The sequence below is a fragment of the Artibeus jamaicensis genome, unplaced genomic scaffold (genome assembly GCF_021234435.1).
Source record: "Artibeus jamaicensis isolate MK-2021 breed Jamaican fruit bat unplaced genomic scaffold, CSHL_Jam_final contig_2170, whole genome shotgun sequence".
Classification (NCBI taxonomy): Eukaryota; Metazoa; Chordata; class Mammalia; order Chiroptera; family Phyllostomidae; genus Artibeus; species Artibeus jamaicensis.
Window position 1 is genome coordinate 533,128 of NW_026521445.1, and position 7,682 is coordinate 540,809.

Here is a 7,682-nt window from a genome sequence, read left to right on the forward strand (position 1 = left end):
GAAAACAGAACTAGCAAATAGAAATGGCAAGTTAAAGCGGAACACTAACTTCTTTGTTCTCTTTTCCTCCTCTGAGAGTTAAGTGGCGGTGGATTACCAGGTGGGGAGTAGCACACCTGCTCATTGTTTTCTAAACTGTCTCTGTTCACTAGCTATGCAGCAAATACTTGATAACAAGCTCTTCTTGTTATTTTATGTAAATGCACTTGGTCAAATGGAACCAATAAATAATGCTTAACTTTACACATAAGTATTTGAGGTGCTCAACAATATACTAGAACACTGCATCATTCATTTATTCACTCCACGAGTACATATTGATAGCCTACTGTATACTAGGTCATGCTGTAAGTGTTCCATAACTTATTCTTTAGAGTTTAGCCCAAATAGACAACACTGGCTTTAAGAGTGAAAATTTTTCAAAACATAGCAAGTTTTCTTTCTTCCTTCCTCCCTTCCTTCCTTCCTTCCTTCCTTCCTTCCTTCCTTCCTTCCTTCCTTCCTTCCTTTCTCTCTCTCCTCTCTCTCTCTTTCCTCTCTCTCTCTCTCTTTGTGGAAGGGAAGGAGAAAGAGTGGGAAAGAAACATCAATGTGTGGTTGCCTCTCATGTGCCCCCAATTGGGGATCTGGCCCACAACCCAGGCATGTGCCCTGACTGGGAATCAAACCAGCAATACCTTCGTTCACAGGCTGGCACTCAATCTACTGAGCCATACCAGCCAGGGAACATTCTGAGGTTCTTCAATAACTAAGTTGTATAAGGCTCCAGATGGATCAGATAAATATCAAACATGCACATTAACTAATGTTTTAACGGAGTGTCCCAGTTCAGTGAGGTTAAATTGCTTCCTCTGTTCCCCACCTGACAGTCTTAGCTAAGCACAGAGTGAATGATGAGGTTGCTGTTGGGAGCCGTACTGCAGATCAAACCCAGCCCAGCACTATTGGCAGGTTCCCGGATGTCCTGTTGGTTCCCTTCTCCTTTTCCCTCAGCCTTGGCCATGAGCTCTGACACTGGCCATGGCAGCCGAGGGAGGGATAATGGCAGTGATGAGTTATACTGAAACCAAAGAGAAGTGCCACTCAGCTGAGTTTTGACATAGGAAGCCACTGGTAGGATTGGTGTCTGCCTGTTGCTAAGGAAAGAAGGCATTGTCCTAAGTAGCAGAGTGACTACATCTTTTGGACCTTGTTTTCTATTTTTATGTAAATCATAGTATGATTAGACTTTAAATAGTGAGAAGGTCGTTGATGAAGTAGGTGATTGGAAACATCTTAGCTATACTATATATCATGGGTAGGTCATATTTACCATAGTTAGTTAGTAAGGTAATGTATAAAGCTTAAATAAACTTATATAATTTAATTCTACCAGTTGTCAGTAATGATAAAAATATAACCAATTTTTATCTGATATCATATGACTTCTTTTGGATGTGTGAAGGAGATTTCAAGTGTTCTGCTGTGTGTGAAATGGCAATTTTTATGTGCAAAAGCAGCTTCTAGAATGATAGCAATAGATATGTCAAGATAAAAATGAAGATGCTTGCCCATGCAAGAAAATGTCATACACAGCCAGATTGGCTTGTAAATGCAAAAGCTTCTTGTGATTCTCTCCCTTTGATTTTCTACAACACGTTTTCCCCCTACATCCTAAGAAAGCTCACATAAGTAGCTCACCACTTGTGACATACCAAACATGAGGACTATTTCCTTGGAGATGGTCTCAGTTATGTACACCTTTGGGACTATGAAGTTAAATTCTTGAGAGATTCTTTGGAAGCAAGATGACTCAGACATTTTGCAATTTTTGAGCTGATTCTATGCAACATACATTTCCCAAAAGCTGTTTTAAACTATGTATTTGTGAGTCCAATCAAGTTTGGCACACTAAGGGATCTTATTATTGAAAGGAACTCCCAAGCAAGTATCCAGAGCTAAAGTTATCTTGCACTGTGACCAACCACATCCTAATTTAGCAATTTCATAATTCTGTTCTGAAAAGTAGAACATGCCTGCTTTATTTTTCACATCAAATATTTGAAAATGTGTAAAGTGTACAAATCATAACTGTACATTCTGATGGGTTTTGACAAATAGATCCACCTGTGTGACCATCCTAATAAGAGTAAAACATTTGGTTGGAGCATCATTCCTGACACCAAAATGCCACAGGTTTGATTCCTAGTCCGGGTATGTACGGGAGGCAACCAGTCAATGTTTATCTCTCTCCCCTCTCCCTCCCTTCCCTCCTTTCCTCTCTCTCTAAAAGCAGTATCCCCCAGTGAGGATTTAAAAAAATGCAGAACATTTCCACAACCTGTAAAATTTTCTTATGTGCCTGTTCTGTTAATCCCCTCCCTCCCTCCCAACCAGTGCTCTGATTTTTATCACCATAGTTTAGTTTAGCCTGTTCTTGAACTTTCTATAAATAGATTGCTCTCTTATATCTGGATTCTTTTGCTCAACAAAATATTTCTGAGGTAGTCGAGATTCATTCGTGTTGTTCTGTGCAGTATTCTATTTTATGATTATACCACAATTTGTTTAACCATTCTCCTGTTAATGGACATTTTAGTTTCCAGTTTTGGGTTATTATGAATAAAGCTGCAGCAATTATTCTATTCTATTCTATTCTATTCTATTCTATTCTATTCTATTCTATTCTATTCTATTCTATTCTATTCTTCTATTCTATTTGTAGAAAGAGGGGAAGGGAGGAAGAAGGAGAGGGAGAGAAACACTGATGTGTGAGAGAAACATCAATTGGTTGCCTCTTGCACAACCCCCACCAGGGACGTGGCCCACAACCCAGGTGTGTGCCCTGACTGGGAATAGAACCAGTGACCTCGTGGGTTGCAGAGCTCTGTCCAAACCCCTGAGCCACACTAGTCAGGGGGTGATCATTTTTATAAAAGTTTTTGGGTGAACATGTTTTCACTTGTCCTGGGTTAATTCCTAGGAGTAAAATTATTGGGTCATAGAGTAGGAATATGTATAATTTATAAAGAACCCAAACATGGTTTTCCAAAGTGGTTGCTGCATTTTTGTGCCCTCTCAACAGTAATATGAAAGTTCTAATTGTTTCACATCCTTGCCAATATTTATATAGTCAGTTTTAAACTTTTAGTCATTTGAATGGTATGTGATAGTGTCATATTGCGGTTCTGATTCAAATTTTCCTGATGACTAATGATATTTAGTGCCTTTTCATGTGCTTCTTGGTCATTTAGATGTCTTGTTTCCTGACCTTTTTAGTATATTTTCAAGTTTACCCATTTAAAAAATTGGCTTGTTTCTATTACTGATTTGTGGTTGTTCTTTGTATATTTTGAATATAAGTCCTTTACCAGATATATGTTTCACAAACATTTTCTCAGTTTCTGGATCGCTTATTCATTTTTCTTAATGTGGTTTTGATGAACCAGTGTTTAATTTTGACAAAGTCTACTTGATTATTTTTCATTTATGATTAGAACTATTTTTTCTTGTCTATGAAATCCTTGCTTATTTCAAGATCATAAAAACAGTCTCTTAAATTTTATCCTAGAGGCTTTATAGTTTTAAGTTCTATGATCAATCTTTAATTTTTTTGTATGGTGTAAGATAGTTCAGACTATGTTCTCTTCATTATGGATATATATTTTTCCTATCACATTGACCGAAAAGACATTTTCCACTTTTCAATTGCATTCACCCCTTTGTCAACAGTCAGTTCTTTATTTAGCATGGACCTGTTTTGGGATTCTTCATTCTGTTCCACTGATGTGTTTGAATATCTGGGCACTACTATTATACCACCTTAGTTACTGAGGTTATAGTAAACCTTGCTATCATCTGGCATAAGCACTTTAATTTTCCTTTTCTTTTTAAAGATTGTTTTGGTTATTTTCAATCCTTTTCATTTTCATATAAATTTTTAGAAATAGATTATTAATTTCTATTAAAAAACTTAGTGGGGTTTTGCATGTGATTACTTTAAATGGATAAATAAAATTTGTAGAAAATTGTCATATTAACAGAATTGGGCCTTTCAATTCATGAACATTATATATCTCTCCATTTATTTAGGTCTTTAAGTCCTCTCATCAATGTTTTATGGTGGTTGCTACAAAAATCTTTCACATCTTTTGTTAAATTTATTTCTAAGTAATTTATATAAGTGGTATTTAAAGCTTTATTTTTCAATTGTTTGCTGCTTATAGAAATATAACTGATTTTGTTATATGAACCTTGTAACCTGAAACCATGCAAACTTATTTATTTATTAGCTTTAAGCATCTTTATAGTTTTCTTAAGATTTTCTATGTGGAAAATCACATCATGTACAAATAAAGACAATTCAAACTTTTATTTTCTAATATTTATAACTTTTATTTTTTCCTTGCTTTATTGCACTGGCTAAGACTTTCAGTTCAAAGTTACAGAGCAGAACCATCCTTAGAAAACATTGTTCCTGATCTTAAGAGAAATATAATGTTTCACCACTAAGTACCCGTTAGCTGTGTTTTTTAATAGATGCCCTGCAAAATAGCAAGACATGTATTATCTGCCACCAATTCCTTACACAGAGCTCTTCAGACACTTGTGATCTCATGAGCAATAGTGACACTAGGAGATCTTTTGTTCTAATATTTGGCCTTTGACCCCCAGTTCCTGGCAAGGAGCTCCTAAATCCCTAGAAATTTCCTGGGTGATAAGAGCATCTTTTGTTGTCATGAGATAACTCTTGGTGAGCTCATTATCATCTGGGAAATCATCCAAATCACTAGAGGATGGGGACTCATCTGCAGAAAGACCAAGCATGATTAGAAACTTGGAACTTTTCAGCTGACTTAGCGACTTAATTAATAATCCATGATGCCTATATGATGAAGCCTTCAAAAATCCTCTAAAGTACAGTTTGGAGAACTGGGTTGGTGAGCACATCCAGGTACTGGGAGGGTGGTATATCCCGACTCCACAGGGACAGAGGGTCCTCTGTTGAGGACACTTCCAGACATTACCTTATGTACCTCTTTATCTGGCTGTTCATTCAGCCTTTACCATACCCTTGATTAATGTGTTTCCCAGAGTTCCATGAGCCGTTGTAGAAAATCATTATTCCTGAGAAAGGAGTGGGATAAATTTATAGTTGGTCAGATAGAGGTCCAGGAGGCCTGAAGTAGCATTTGGCATCTGAAGAAGTTGCAGTCTGTGAGACTGAGCCCTTAACCCATGGGCTCTAACACTAACTCCAGGTAGACAGTATCAGAATTGAGTTGTAGGATGCCCAGTTCATGTGAGAGAATTGGTCAGTGTGGGGGAAAAATATAGAAGAATAGAAGACACCAAACCATATATTTGGTGTCTGAGGAGTTGGTAAGAGCAGAGGAAAGAAAACAATAGTTTACTTTTATGTTCTTTACCAGATTTGAGAAGTTTCTCTTCTATTCCTAGCTTTCTAAGTTAATGGATTTAAATTTTGTCCTATTTTATGCATTTAATAAGATCCTATTATGGTGAATTACACTGGATGACTAATTACGCCACAGGAAAGAGTACATTGGTCATGATGCACCATATTCTATATATGACTGGATTTGGTCTATTATTTTGTTAACAAACTTTGCATTTATATTCAGTAAAGTCATGAGTATGTACTTTTCTTGTAATGGCCTTATCAGTTTTTAGTATCAGGCTTGTCTGGGCCTTATAAGATACATTGGGAAGTTTCTTTCCCCCAGCTGTATTTTCTGAATTTATGTAAAATTGGGATCAGTTCTTCCTTAAAGGTTTAATAAAAATCACCAGTGAAACCATTTAAATCATAAAGGTTCTTTGTGGGAAAGTTTAAATGTTCCCATCAAGTTAAATATCTTTTAACAGTTACAGGACTATTCAGAATTTTTGGTTTTTTGCTTCTTGCATCAGTTTTAATAATTTGTGGTTTTAATGGATTTTCCCATTTCATGTAAGTCGGAAAATTTATTGGCATAAAGTTTTTCGTGATATTTTCTATTATTCTCTTATGGTTTATAAGGTCTCTAGTGATGTCTCTTTTTTTAAATAGATTTTAGAGAGGGCAGAGAAAGAGGAGGGAAGGAGGAAGGGAGAGAGACAGAGAGAGAGAGAGTGAGGGAAAGAGAGATTAATTTATTTTTCCACTTACTTTATGCACTCATTGGCTGATTCTTTTATGTGCTCTGACTGGGGATTGAACCTGCAACCTTGGCATATTGGGATGATGCTCCAACCAACTGAACAACCTGGCCAGGGCTATAGTAATATCTTTATTCCATTCCTGATATTCGTACATTTATGGTGTATTTTCTCCCTTTTTATTTTTTGATCAGTCTTGACAGAGTTTACCACTTTGCAAAAATATTTTCCAAGGTCTACCTTTTGGCTTTTTGTCTGTTGTCTATTTATCATTTCATCGTTATATATTATTTGTTTTCTTCTAATTGAGTTTAATTAGCTATTCCCCCCCCCCCAGCTTCTTTATGTAAAAGCTTAGATCATTAGTTTTAAATGTTTCATCTTGGGTAACATAATCATCCAAAGCTAAAAATTGTCCTCTAAGCACAATTTTAGCTACATCCCACAAATTTTGACTTCATTATTATTTTGCTTGAGATATTTTCTAATTTGTATTTAAATTCCTTATTTGACTTTTGGATGGTTTAGAAGTAGGTTTGTTGATTTCCAAATTCTGGAGGTTTTTCTATATCTATTGGCAAATATTTTAAATTTAATTTATTGTAGTCAGAGAAATAACTATGACTAATTTCTCTGAAATTTTTGAGATTTGATTTATGCTGTATTATTGGTCCTTCTAGATGTTTGTTCCATCTGCATTAAAAATAGTGTTTTATAAATATCAAGTAGATCAAGTTGATTGATAGTGTTGGTCCAATCTTCAATATCCTTATTAATTTGCTCTATTTCCTACATGACATAATTGAAGCTGGAGAAGCTGGCATTTGTGCTGCCTGTCACCTACCAGATTCAATAAGCAGAGACAGGAATTGAATCTTCATGGGCACTTCATTCAGAGGGTCGGGGCAATTTTGAGAGATGGGGGTTATGTATCCTAACAGATGGTCTTAAATTCCATTATAAACTGACCCTTTCTATAAGGAAAAGAAAAGTATAGGTAAGGGGTCTGGAATTCAGGGTAAAAGTAAATCAGATAAAAGCAGGAGCACTTTTTCCTCTGTGTCCTGGTCAGTGGTCCTTATCTGTGCTCTGGGCAGGGGCGTCCACCCTGGAGCACAATTGCTCAGACACCATCCTGATTGCCTGCAGTCCTCCTGAGGCACAAAGGTGGAGTTGTTTATGGTCTCCTGGAGTCCAGGTGGGCCAATACCTTCAGTTCTTGAAATAACAGCTTTCTACGTACATTGAGTACTAAGCTTATTAGCTATTACCTGAAACTATTTTTTTTCCGTTTGATTCCCCCATCATAATGATCAAATGAAGAATGCATACTCAAACTATCTGTACTCTTGGTCTCCTTTTCCCTTCAATTCTGTCAGTTCTTTGCTTCATGTATTTTGAAGCTCTGTTATGAGGTACACACATTTAAACTGTCATTTGTCCTTAGTGAATAGGCCCTTTTATCATTATGGAGTGTCCTCTCTCTCTGGTAACACTCTTTATCTTGAAGTCTACTTTGTCTGGTATTAGTATAACTAGTT